Source organism: Emys orbicularis, chromosome 17 (assembly GCF_028017835.1).
Source record: "Emys orbicularis isolate rEmyOrb1 chromosome 17, rEmyOrb1.hap1, whole genome shotgun sequence".
Taxonomy (NCBI): Eukaryota; Metazoa; Chordata; order Testudines; family Emydidae; genus Emys; species Emys orbicularis.
Window position 1 is genome coordinate 17024259 of NC_088699.1, and position 12830 is coordinate 17037088.

General features: G+C 45.8%; 1 protein-coding gene across 1 annotated transcript in view; it reads right to left on the reverse strand.

Moving 5' to 3' along the window:
* Window positions 1–12830, reverse strand: part of CLIP2 (CAP-Gly domain containing linker protein 2) — a 97448-nt gene that overhangs the window by 61403 nt on the left and 23215 nt on the right. The gene's annotated exons all lie outside the window — the stretch shown is intronic.

Below are 12830 nucleotides of genomic sequence, written 5' to 3' on the forward strand. Positions count from 1 at the left end.
CTACCAGGTGAGGAGCGGGAGAGCAGCAGATGGTTACAGGCAGTGAGACAAGTTCATTCCCCTCCCCCTGAAGCCCTTCCTCCAGGGTACCAGGCCTGGACAGAGGCAGCAGCAATGCATCTAGCAGGCCCCAACTTGCATGAAATGGAGTTCAAGCAGGAATTAATGCAACCGATGCAAATGAAAGCTACCAATGGGGTCAAAGTATGGAAGGTCAAAGTCGGACAATCCCTGTCACCAGCCTTGCTTGCAGCCTGGGTCCAAGGAAGGGGGGAAAAGGTTGCAATTGGACCTTATTAAAGAACAGGTTAATGGGGGAGATTAGGGAGAGGCCTAGAAAAGTAACGTGGGAGTTTGGAAAATAACGGCTTCTCTACATGGTGCATTAGTCCACAGCAGAGGGGTGTAAATTCTAGTGAGCACTGTGTCCATGAGGACGCTGCTGGTGCGCACTGAAAGTTCCCTGGGGCACATTAATGTAGTACTGTTTGAAATGGAACTATACTAACGTGCACTAGGGACCTTTTAGTGTGCAGCAACAGGGACCACACGGACACTTTGTGCACGACACTGTGGGGAATAGAGCAGGGTGGCCTTCTTTCCGATAACCAAGATCCTGGGCCTGAAGACCCTGAAACATCTCCCCTAGAAATCTGCCATACTGAGGACTTTCGTGGGTAATGGGGTAGGCCTAAAAGCCTGAACCAAACTGCTCAAATCAGTTTGTGAGGCTATGCCCAGTCAAAAGCAGCAACAGAGGAGGGAATGGGAGAATAAACCCCCCCCCTGCAGTAGTACTAATGAAATATGTTCATAACTGATGAAATATGATAACCGCAAGCTACGGAAATAACGTAAGAAGCTACAGAAATAACGTAAGATGCTTGTGATTTGTAAATTGTTTTGCAGAGAGTTAATTATCCTTGCTGCTATAACTATTTGCAATTTTCCATAGTCCAGCTATCTGCAAACTAGCCCCCCCCTTAAGCCTTTGCTGAAATCCCCCGGAAAATGACATAGTTCAAGTCTTAAGAAATGTACCCAAGCTAGGGCCGAGCACCACCCCTGCGGAAACCACCAAGCGCCCTTCTACCCAAACAAACACCCACTCCTCGGAAATTAGGTCAGAGGGTAGGGAGGGGGGTGAGAAGATTGACCCCAACCCCTGCTTCCTAGCTCGTGATCAGCTCGTGATCACCCCAAACCCAGCCTGTGATTTGCCCCCGAGCTCGTGTTCACCCCATGCCCAGCTTATAATTGGTCCCCAATTTCTTAACTCATGACGTATTGTTTGTACCCTGCTTGTGGTTTAATGGAATAAAAGGAGCCTGTGAGCTGTTGCTAGGGGTGTTGGTCTCCGGACTACACCCCAGTGCACTGGTTTGTATGTCAATAAACTGGCCTCAGGCATGAGTCTTTGAACTAAAATGACTGCGTGGGGGTCTTTGACCACGACAACACGTTAGTGCGCACCAGGACTTACACCCTGCTGGCTCGGACTAATGCGTCACATAGACGAGCCCTAAGAAACACCGAGTCAGGCATCCTCCCCCGTTAGCCCACTGGACTTTCAGACCTCCTTGCTGCTCAGTAACACTCAGATCTCAGACTGTGCTTTTCAGTGCACGCCCCCTACCCCCGGCCACGTGCTGTGTGCACCCGCGTGTTAGCGATGAGCCAAGGTGCTTCAAATGAAATAAAAGCCAACCTGAACCTTCAGCCAAAACGCAAAGTGAAGCTTTCCGGAGGTCAGGCACCACAAAAGCCACAAGAGTTCTCGGGCAGATGCTCTGGCGGTTAGGCTTCTGGCTTCAAAAAGGTTAACTCGGAAGAAAGCAAACTCATTCCAGTCTCCAAGAAGCCTCACTTTGGCAGCTGCCTCTCTGCTCACTGATTTCAGCAGGGCTGGAATTGGAAACATGGAAATACCACGAGACTCTCACGGCACTGCCAACCCAGCCAGGAACGGGAAATAACAGAAGTCGCTCAAGAAAGCCGGTTACCAGGAAGTTTCCAGCCCAATTTTGCAAACTATACAGTAACAAATAACACGACTGTATCCAGTGCTGCCCAGAGCCTGCCATTCGAGGAATATGAATGAAATCTTATCAACCCAGTGAGAGAGAGAGAGAGGTGTTATCGCCCCTATTGTTACCGAAGAGGAATCCGAGGCACAAAGCACAAATCACCCCTGGCATCGATGGGTAAAGCTCCCTTTGAAGTCAACAGGAGTTGTTCCCACTTCCATGAGTGCTGAATTTAATCCACTGTGCTGTGACCTGCCCAGTATCATACAGCGAGTCATTGTCTGTGGCAGGATTAGAACCCACAGGTGCTTTGCTCTTCACCTTGTGCCACGTCCACTAATGGAAGAGGTTCAGATCGTTCCAGCAAGCACTCAGACTTGTGAGCGCTTACCTGAAGCGACCTGCAAACCTTGCTCAGGTTCCCCGCTCACTAGCACTCAGCCTCTGCCGTTCCCTCCAGCTCTTTCCGAAGTAATGGGCATGACAGGTCAGGTGCCAACTTCGGGAAAGTCCAAAGAACAAAAAAGCCCCCGAACCAAGATGCTCCCAGCTTTGCCACAGGCGTAGCGGAGCAATAAAAACAAAACCAGCAAAGGTGCTCTACTCGAGTTCTGTTACAGCTAAATGTACTCCCTGAAGAATGTAACGTTTCTGCTAAGACAATCAGCAGGGAAATAGTTCTGAGCGCTGACACTTAAGTGATCATCAGGCTTCAGAGCCAACAGACAGCCATTGCAGTAAATGAAACTCACTCGCCTCTGAGAGCTATAGTGTCAGTCTGTTTGCAGACTCAGGAAGAGAGCACTGCATCTAGCCACACGTGGATAATCTAAACTAAAAAAAAAAAAAATAGGGCCCAATCATGCAAAATTTTGCTACTGAGCATAATCCAATCAAGGTCATTGAGGCAACTCACTTTAGTAAACTCTATGGGCCAGCCTGAGATATATCCCTACTCACACTAACCAGTACCTTAACGCTGTGATTAGCCCGATTAATTTCAATGGGACTGTCTATGGAATACAGTACTACCCAATGAGAAGGGGTATCATACAATCAGACCCTATTCTTCAAGTTACGTTTTTAGAGGACTAGGCCCTTAAATTCTGCAGAACCTGATAGGGCCAACAAAGGAATGCAATAAATGGTTAGCACAACGACCCATGATGGCTCAGCCCATTTCCTCAAAGCTGTGAATATACTTCTGATCCTGAGCTGTTTTCCATGCTGGTTTTCAACCCTGCTCTGAAATTTGCCCATCCTCAGATGTTTTCTCTTTTAAAAGTTTTTATAAATGCCTTAAATTACTTTCAAGCCCATCTCTCTCCCATTCTGGTAATAGCTAGCACATTAAAGGTATACTGACAAGTAGGCTATGTCCAAGAACTAGCTTTTCTGTTAAAATTGTTTTGCAAAACAAGATTTTCAGGCTTTTCATTACATATTTCAAATACAAAGAGGAGGTTGGAGGGGGGAGATGTTATTTGTTTAATTACCTTCAAACATTTACCAGCTGGAAAACAAAACTATCAGCACTGGATTTGTGCATGAGAACCTTGAAGTAAAACGGACTATAAACCGAAAATAAAACAAACCATTCTAGTTTTATGGTCCACAAGTGCAAGAAAGTAAATGAATAGTATAAATCGGGAACAACAAATTGTGCAGTAAAGATTCTTTCAATTTTAATAATCCAGGGTGCTCTCAGTAACATGTATCTATTTAGATATCTTGACAGGGATGTGTAATAAAGTGAAAATTAAAAGCACAATTTATATTCCTGTTTCAGACCTGGATTCAGTAAAGCACGTAAGCACATTCTTAAGTGCTTTGCTGCATCATGGGCCTTAGACACTGGCTTAGCCTTTATTGAAGTGTCCGGATTCATGGAAGATCAAAGCAGTTTTATTACAGTGTATATCCAAGTCCATCCCTAAAGAGCTTCAGCACAGCACTCTTTGCACTTCTGCAGGGCTTGTCAACTAGGGACCAAAATGCCGTTTATATTAAGCCTCACAACATCTCTGTGAGGTAGCTATTATTACCCTCTTTTTACAGACGGGGAAACCGAGGCACAGAATGGAATACAGACTTGCCTAAGTTCACACACATCAAGTCAATTGCAGAGTTGGAAACAAATTCTGGAATTCCATCTGCCAATACACCAGCACATACTAACTCCTCCCAGCCGCATATATTCAGAACAACTGACTTGTCTATGAAAGCTAAAACGATGATTGTTATCTTTCCTGTAGCTGATATTGTGCTCACCAGGAGAGAGGAGAGCTTAGCAGGACTTCATTCAGCCTCAGTTTTAGATCCCTGCTTAACAAAATTGTGGCAGCAGAACTACAGTAATTACATCATTTCAGTCACACAATCTAATTACCATAATCTAAATGCAGTAAATAATTAGGAGAGTTTGAAAGGAAGCAGACTCCTGAACAGGGCTAGCAGAGCAATCTCACAGTCAGGGCTATTATTTGTTAAGACTGGGTGAATGGTTCCATAAAACAGTTCCTCATTTTCCACCATGCCTATACCAAGGGAGTGCATTACATCATCTGCACTATTTGTATATAAAATAATTATCTGAACCAGCACAAGCATAAAGTGAGTAACCACGCTGATCACATGATGAAAAGATGGCCCTTCCTCGTCCTATTCCCCCCGACTGTTTATCATCTACAATTTGAGGCGCAAACTTCAGAGCAGGGACTGTGTCTTTCTAAGATTTCCATAAAGCCCCTAGCAGACTTTGGGGCTCTGTAAAATATTAAACAGGAGAGGCACACAGGTTCACAATAGCCAAACTAAAACCAATCTTTGCCCTTTCAAATTTTGAAAAACAGGGTGGATGAGGCCATATCTTGTATTGGACCAACTTCTGTTGGTGAGAGAGAGAAGTTTACACAGACCACTTCTTGAGGCCTGAAGAAGAGCTCTGTGTAAGCTCAAAAGCTTGTCTCTCTCACCAACAGAAGTTGGCTCAATAAAAGACATTACCTCACCCACCTCGTGTCTCTAACATCCTGGGACCAAACAGCTACAACAACACTGCATCCAGTTTCAACTCTTAATTATCAGCACAATTCTAGGAAAATCAGAACAGCCAGACCCCAGTGGTCCCTCTAATCCAGTATCCAAGCCATTGATGCTTTAGAGGCAGGTGCAGGAAACCCTGCAGTAGGCAATTATGGAATAAAGTGCCCTCAAGAAAGTTTCCTCCTGACCCCCAATAGTTATAGGTTGGCTTACTCCCTTGAAGCATGAAGGTTTCTACCCATTTCATTTTTAAAAAAAACTATTTACCACTGTAACTCTGAATAGTCTTGTTCTATATGACACTACTCCAGAGATGTCTGGCAGTCCATCCGCAGTGTGGAGGTGACCTGAAGGGGCCAGCAGTATGGGGAAGTGGCTGGCTACGAAAGGCCAGCCTTCTGGATGCCTGTCCCCAGAGCACAGGGAAAGACAACATCACTCCCATGCTCTGAGCTTGCCCTCTACTAGGGTGACTAGATGTCCCAATTTTATTGGGGCAATCCCGATATTTGGGACTTTGTCTTATATAGGCACCTTCTACCTCCCACCCCCATCCCCAATTTTTCACTCTTGCTATCTGGTCACCCTACCCTCTACTGGGTATTGTGATGAGATTGTCTGGTGAGTTTGAGACACTGATCACTACCACGTTGGAGCTCCATGCCCTTTGCCACTAAGCCTGGAGTCACAAGATCTAATGGTTTGCCTGCTCCTACTTTCTGATAAGATCCCATGGAGCTCCCAGGGTGTGGGACCTGCAGTATCCTGCAGCATCTTTAAAATAGCCCATTTGTTGCCGGGCCTCCCCTCTGTCTGCTGCCGTCTAGTTATATTTTACTGAGGCCAGTGGGACACCAGACTCAGGATGCCAGCAACCAAGGGGAGAAACAAAGGGATAAAATACAGGGCAGTCGGAGGTAGAGATGTGAGAGAAATCTCTGCCTCGTGACAAAGCTGCCAAACATAACTGGGGAGTTTTCCAAATCAAGGATGGGGGCCAACAAATGACAGCATTTGGTGCTTTCTGCTCACTTGGAAGGCAGATCTCTCACAGGGGGAAAACCATCAGCAACATCTGCACTGCTGTTCAGTTACAAAGTTAAGTGACAGACCCAGGGTCACCGTGCGAGTCAGAGGCACAGCCAAGAATAGAACCCAGGAGACCTGCTCTAACTAATTTCCCTCCCTGTAAATAAAAAGGTGGCCTGGGTCTTTTGCCCTATATCGTTTGGAACGGAAGTGGATTGTATGGCCAGCTCTGAGCCACCAGACCCCAGAACTGTTCTTCTTGAGGTGTTCGGGTCCTCTTAAACATTTAGGCCATTCTTGCTTGCTAATTAACTGCTTTGAGCTCCCTGACATACTTGGCACGTTAGGCAAGATTCGGGTCTAGGGTGACCAGATGTCCCGATTTTATAGGGACAGTCCCAATTTTTGGGTCTTTTTCTTATATAGGCTCCTATTACCCCCCACCCCCTGTCCCGATTTTTCACATTTGCTGTCTGGTCACCCTATTCGGGTCCTGTGATGGACTGTACATCACGTACCCCCAACCCTGTTTTCAGATGCCAGCACTTCAAGGGCATAACACGTTCCACTCCAGCAAGGATTGAAAAGGTTTTAATTTGATGCACTAGATCCTTAGCCCAATTGTTTGGCTCCCGTTAAAACACTAACAAGAGACATGTTACTAAATTGCAAGGACTGCTCCATACGGGAGAGCGCCTGGACATTCCAGCAGGCAGGAAAGGGTAAGAAAGACATTTCCTAGTAGTTACAGGAGCAAGGAATCATTCTGAAAGCGCTCAGCGTTGGAGCAGCAGGTACAGGACAGATGCACATTGTGGAGACTAACAGGGGTACCCTTGACTGAAGCCCTCTCATCATTAGGCAGGTTTTGGTAGCATATACTAAATGGAAGCCACATGTCTACTCACTCAGCGCCCTTTGATTTCTCACAGCACATCAGAGCTGCTGCTCTTTTACATTCCCCAGATATTGTCATCGTAAAGTTTAAATCAAGGGGGAAGAGAGAGCTTGTTCCCAGGGGGAGAAAATAGAACAAGAATTGAGCAGGAAAATGGTGCACTGTAAACGTTAGCCATCCTGTACCCTACAGAACCCCGCTCTAATCCTATTATTCCCAAGCTATGTGCCAGGCACACTGGTGGCCAGAAGGAGCAGAAATTCAACAGCAGTGCTGGGTTGCCATGGGGATCTAGAGAAAGCCAGCTAATTGATCAAATGGAACCTCATTAGATAAAAAAATAGAGAGCGATAGATACCACTTTCTCCCCAGGGAGGCGACGTGAGGAAGCACATATTAAATTTACCGAAAGGCTTCACAATAAGGGCTTTTTTCCCAGTCTCTATTTTAAATCCCAGAGGTGCTGTTTGTTTTTCCCTTGGTAAATTGGACAGGTGCTTACCAAATAAAATATCGACTTACCCCGATGAAGAGCGTGTCTCAGACTCAACCCAGTACAGGACACAGCTCTTCCCATGCCTGCTACCCACCCACCTTCCCGGAAAGCTCCTGGTAGGCAAGGTGTGGTGGTGATGCCATTCCATTGCCATGGAATCTACTAGGAACGGTGCATCTCATGGTTAGCATCCAGGGGCTTGGAACCTTAACGAGGATCTATTCTCCTCCTCACGGCATGTGACCTCAGTCAGATCACCTTTGTATTTCTCAGGGTCCCCAACTATAAAATAGGAGTCATGACAGCTACCTCAGGTGGGGCTCGATTCGTGTTTGGAAAGCAATTGGATGTCCTCCGGTAGAAGAGGACTCTGTAGGAGGGCTAAGTACCATGGTTATTCCATCCAAATCTCTGCAAACTGCACAGCTGCAGAAGGGCCGCTGCTAGGAAACTGCCAACGTGCACCCCATGGCAAAACAGAGCCTAGGATTTGCTATACTAGGGTCCATCTAGTCCAATGCCCTGCTTCCAGCAGTTGCCAACATACAATAGCTTCAGGGCCGCTATAAAGAACCTCGCCAATTAGCCAACGCTGTATGAGGGGTAAACAAAAATCCTTCCTCCTCCAGCTCACATCCCTATGCAGGAGATCTCATGATCTTCCATCACAGCCTTAGCTCACCTGGCTACAAACATGGGGGTAAATCCTGGGGGTGCTGAGCCCCTGCAATGCTCAGCGGTTCTCACGGTTCAGCCCAATGTCAGGGAGATGGATTGGTGCTTTTCCAGCTTCACACTAATGAGTTACAGCTGAAACCAAGTGAAGGAGGAATGTGTCAGCTGGAAAGCCCGGATGCTGGCCAAGGGGGCTGCTGTTTAGAAGAAGAATAATGTACATCTGAGCTGCCACAAGCATCATGTTAGAGCCTGAGCCACGTTCCCATCCATTAGTGCTCTCTGCATGCCTGCCTCTCTGCTTGAGCTAGTGCCTAAGTGAGGATGTGGGATCTACTGTCTGGTGTCAGCTGGCATGAGCTGGGATGTCATACACTGGCCTCCTTTCAAACCCCTGTCTCTGCTCCAGTTCCATGTAAAAACTGGCACTGCTCATTAGTGATGGACAACACATAGATGCTTTCATGCTTAGAAGGGCTCCTTCCCTCCACTAAGTGTGTGGAATCCCAAACAGTAACGTTAGCTGTAGAATCAAATACACATGGGGTTTGTCTTATAGCGTCTCAGCTCTTATTTCTTGTGTTAGAATTACTCCGTAGAATCCCTTTGGTCTGTAGGTGAAGTATGGCTGCAGCCACAATATGGCAGTGAACTCTGCATTCAGCAAGTCGTGGTCAGCTGCAGCCCATGTCACCTGCAGGTGGAGTTGCCCATCTAAGAAGCTGGAGCTGAGGGTGTCCCTCCTCAGCAGCCAAGATATGAACCTGGATCTTTAGAGAAGAGACAGCCTCTCTATCCGGTGAGATTCCTGCAGCTATTGTACTTCGATGAGTCACAGTCAGTACAGACAGAGATGTAGCTTTGTCCTCTGTATAGCAGCGACACAGGTAGAATCATAGAATATCAGGGTTGGAAGGGACCTCCGGAGGTCATCTAGTCCAACCCCCTGCTCAAAAATCCATGCTACTAGAGCTGGATACAAATGTTTGGAGAAATAGTTTATTGGCCAAAAACCGAAGCTTTGGGTCAACCACAACTATGAGTGAATTTGGGTTGAATTCGATGAACAGTTTCACCCCAAAAAAGGTGTTGGGGAGAAATTTTTCAAAAAAGTCAAAATGATTTGTTTTGATCTTTTTGAAACTAACAACATTTTGACTTTTTGTTTTGAAACAACGTTTCATTTAGAGATTTAGCTAGGTTTAGCTTCTAAAAAATAAAGAGTAAAAAACACCTCCCCCCCAAATGAAACCAAACCACCAAAAAATAACCTGAACAAATTCATTTCAGTTTGAACGCAGCAATGGAGCAGCTGTTTTCTGCACGGAGATTTAGCATGTCTTTTTCAAGCTGCCGGATGAGGTGGGAGGAAAGGGGGCCTCAAGTCACAAGAGCCGGTCAAGCATGCACGTACTAGTGGGAGGAGCGCTTTGCAGGGTATGGCTGAACAGACTGGAAGTGCATCCTGGGAGGAAGAGACCGTCAAGAAGATTCATCTCTGACTTGGGGGAAAGATTGAAAGTTCTCCAAAGTGCAGAGGTGAAAACTCTGGGACTGTGCTTGCCCGTCTTGTGGGGAATATGGACAGTGTCTGGCGTAGACAAGGGCTGTGCCTTTGGCACCTTTGAAATCAGCTTCCTCTTCTGTTTCCCGGAATAGCTTCCATGCTTTAGACACTACGTTCTGGCTATAGCTTTGGTGCAACAGGCAAACGGGCTTCAGCTACTCTGGATAGGGGAGGAATGACTACAAAGTGTCCTGATATGAGGGAGGAGTGAAGGAAAGAGAGTGAGGAAGAATGAGAATTCTCATCAAGTGCTGACCCTGGCTTTTGGCTCACGAGCTGAATGCTACTAGTTCCCTGCTCAGACAGATTTCTATCTTTACACAGGCAGTACCATGGGATCGTCAATGGCCATATGGAGCAAACACAGACCTCCATTTTTGAAAGGTCTCACCCACAAGTTCACTTATATGAAACCAACTACACAACGGGCGAGATGGGCATTCTTGGTACTAGTGGAGGAGGGAGCTGCTTGGGATGGAATGAGTTTTGGCCAAGTCATGTGGTTTGCTTTGATTAGCCTGTTCCTTTGGACGGTTTGCCCGGCAATCAGAGGATGTTCTCGACAGAAGCCGTTTCATAAAATGGTTTCTCTCTCTCAAATGCCTACCGCACAGAAACCGACCAAGTATTTATCTGATGGAGTTTTGATCTTTCACGAAAACCGGGATGGTTTGGACTTGGATCGCTGCCATTTTTCATTCCATAACAACAATCCCATTCTGCACTGTGCAAAGCTGAACAGCATCACAGTCTAAAGAAAAACAACAATAAACCCACCTTTGTATAGCACTCCAGGATAATTTGCAAACAAAGTCAGTAAACAACAGTTGAAACAGGCCCTTTTAAATAGAAAGTGGGCATGATCTCAACAAAGCAAGATGTACAGGAAGCTATACATCACAGCATTTTTTCATCTCTTCCAATGAGGATACACTCAGCATGTACATTTTCCTCATTCTAGATGGTCCTTAGGCCTATTCTGCAACTTCCAGCTACATCAGACACCACTGCAATAGACACAAACATATTTTACCAGCAGTAATGTGGTATCTTTGGGATCTGAACCCCAGGGAGTTACATAGGGATAAGTTTGTCTGACCAGGGAGGCATGTAATGAACTGGCAGCTGTGGGTATGTATGCCATTGCCATATATGGGACAGAATCTGAAAGCTTCAAGCATGTGTCATAGTACCAATATTGCTAAAAGCAGACAAAGATTTTCCTTTAATTTAAGAGATCGGGGCCTATGCTGTGGGAGCAGAAGGCTCTGAATTCTATCCCTGCTGCTAATATGAAGTTTTGAGTGGCCATAGTCCATAGAAAGGATTTAGCCAAAGATTTCTTTGAGCACCATTAATACTGATTAGATTATTATCTAAGAATTAATACCAGCTACTGTACTTGCTATTACTTTAAAGTAAGATTAGCACAGTATTTCAGATCTTTAATCTTTGTGGTTAAAGAACATTAGGCTGGCTGGTTTATCAGCATCCTTATTAGATTAAGAGATATTGAGAGATTGTGGATAGATAGTGAAACAGCACAGATTTTTCTTATGCTTCAGGCCTGTACGTTTTTAAATACCGAGCAGCTTGCATTTTGGGCATATTTTGTTGAACAAAAGCAGATACAGAGATTTTGGCAGCCTGGGGAGGTAGAAAGGTGAGTGGCAAGCAGATGCTGCATAGGAAGATCTCCTTTTTCATTTGGGGATTATTAACTCACAGCACCACAATGGATTTATTCAGCAGGATGTCATGTTCATTGATTCTTACATAAGGATTATTTGCTGTGACGACCAAAAAAACCTCATTTATAAAGTGCCTTCCCCTTCATAATGAACACATGGAAAGGTTCAGTGGTTTAGTTCAGATTTAAAATGCATTTAGGGGAGGCCCATGATTTTCAAGAGTAAGGAGGGATTTTGAGATGCCGGAAAGGGGACTGATTTTCCGAGGGTCAATGCTCAATGCTTTCTGAAAATTAGGCTCCTTTGGGGTGTCTCAAGTGGAGCAGCTAAAAACTGAAACATCCTTTCCTCCTAAAAAAAAAAAAAAGCCCTAAAAAACCCACCAGTGGTCACTTTGGAAAATCTTGGCCAGCATATTTAAATTAATTCCATATATATAAATCTCAAGACACATTCAGATTAAGGACTTGTTTACAAGGAGAAATTGGCCAGCATAGCTGTAGTGGAATCATTTTCCACTACTGCTATTCCAGAGTAACTCCCACGTGGACACTCAATTGCAGGATAAAAGTGACTGCATTTGGAGTAATTATTCAGGAATAAAATAACTTATTCCAGAATTGTGTCCACATGGGAAGTTATTCTGGCGTAGTTTATTCCAGTGGTTCTCAAACTTTTTTTTTTTGTGGGCCACTTGAAAATTGCTGAGGGTCTCAGCGGACCACTTAACGATCTTTCCAAATGTTGCTTGTACCGTTAGCTAACTATTGTAAAGCGCTTTGGATAAAAGTGCTATATAAAAAAAACCCTTAACAAATAAAAGCACACAACTCATATTTTAATATCACTAGTCTTACCTTTCTAATGCAACGGTTGTGCCCGCTCTCCCCCACCGCAGCAGCCCCCAAGCTGGGGCTGGGAAGGAGGGGGGTCTCTCCCCCGCCACAGCAGCCACAGAGCTGAGACTGGGAAGGAGGGCCGTTTCTCCCTGGCAGCCACAGCCCTGGAGCTGAGGAAAGTTGCCTCTTTCTCTGGCCGCTGCAGCCCTGCACATCCCAAATTCCCCCCACCCCCTCTTCTCAGCCCACTGCCCCCTCCCACCTACCCCCCTCTTCACCCCAAGGCCACCACCTCACCTTACATGTGCGTCTTCTCCAGGGCCCAGGCACCTAATTAGTGGAACCACGCCTGTGTGGCTCCACTAATTAGGTGGGTGGCCCTTCATTTTCTCATGTGCGGCCGTCCAGGCGCGCACCTTAGAGGGAACTATCCGCAGACCACCTGAATGGGAGCTTGTGGACCACCAGAGGTCCGCGGACCACAGTTTGAGAACCTCTGGTTTATTCCAGTATAGTTATGCCAATGTCCCCACTACAATTTTGGGTAAGATTCATGATTTTTT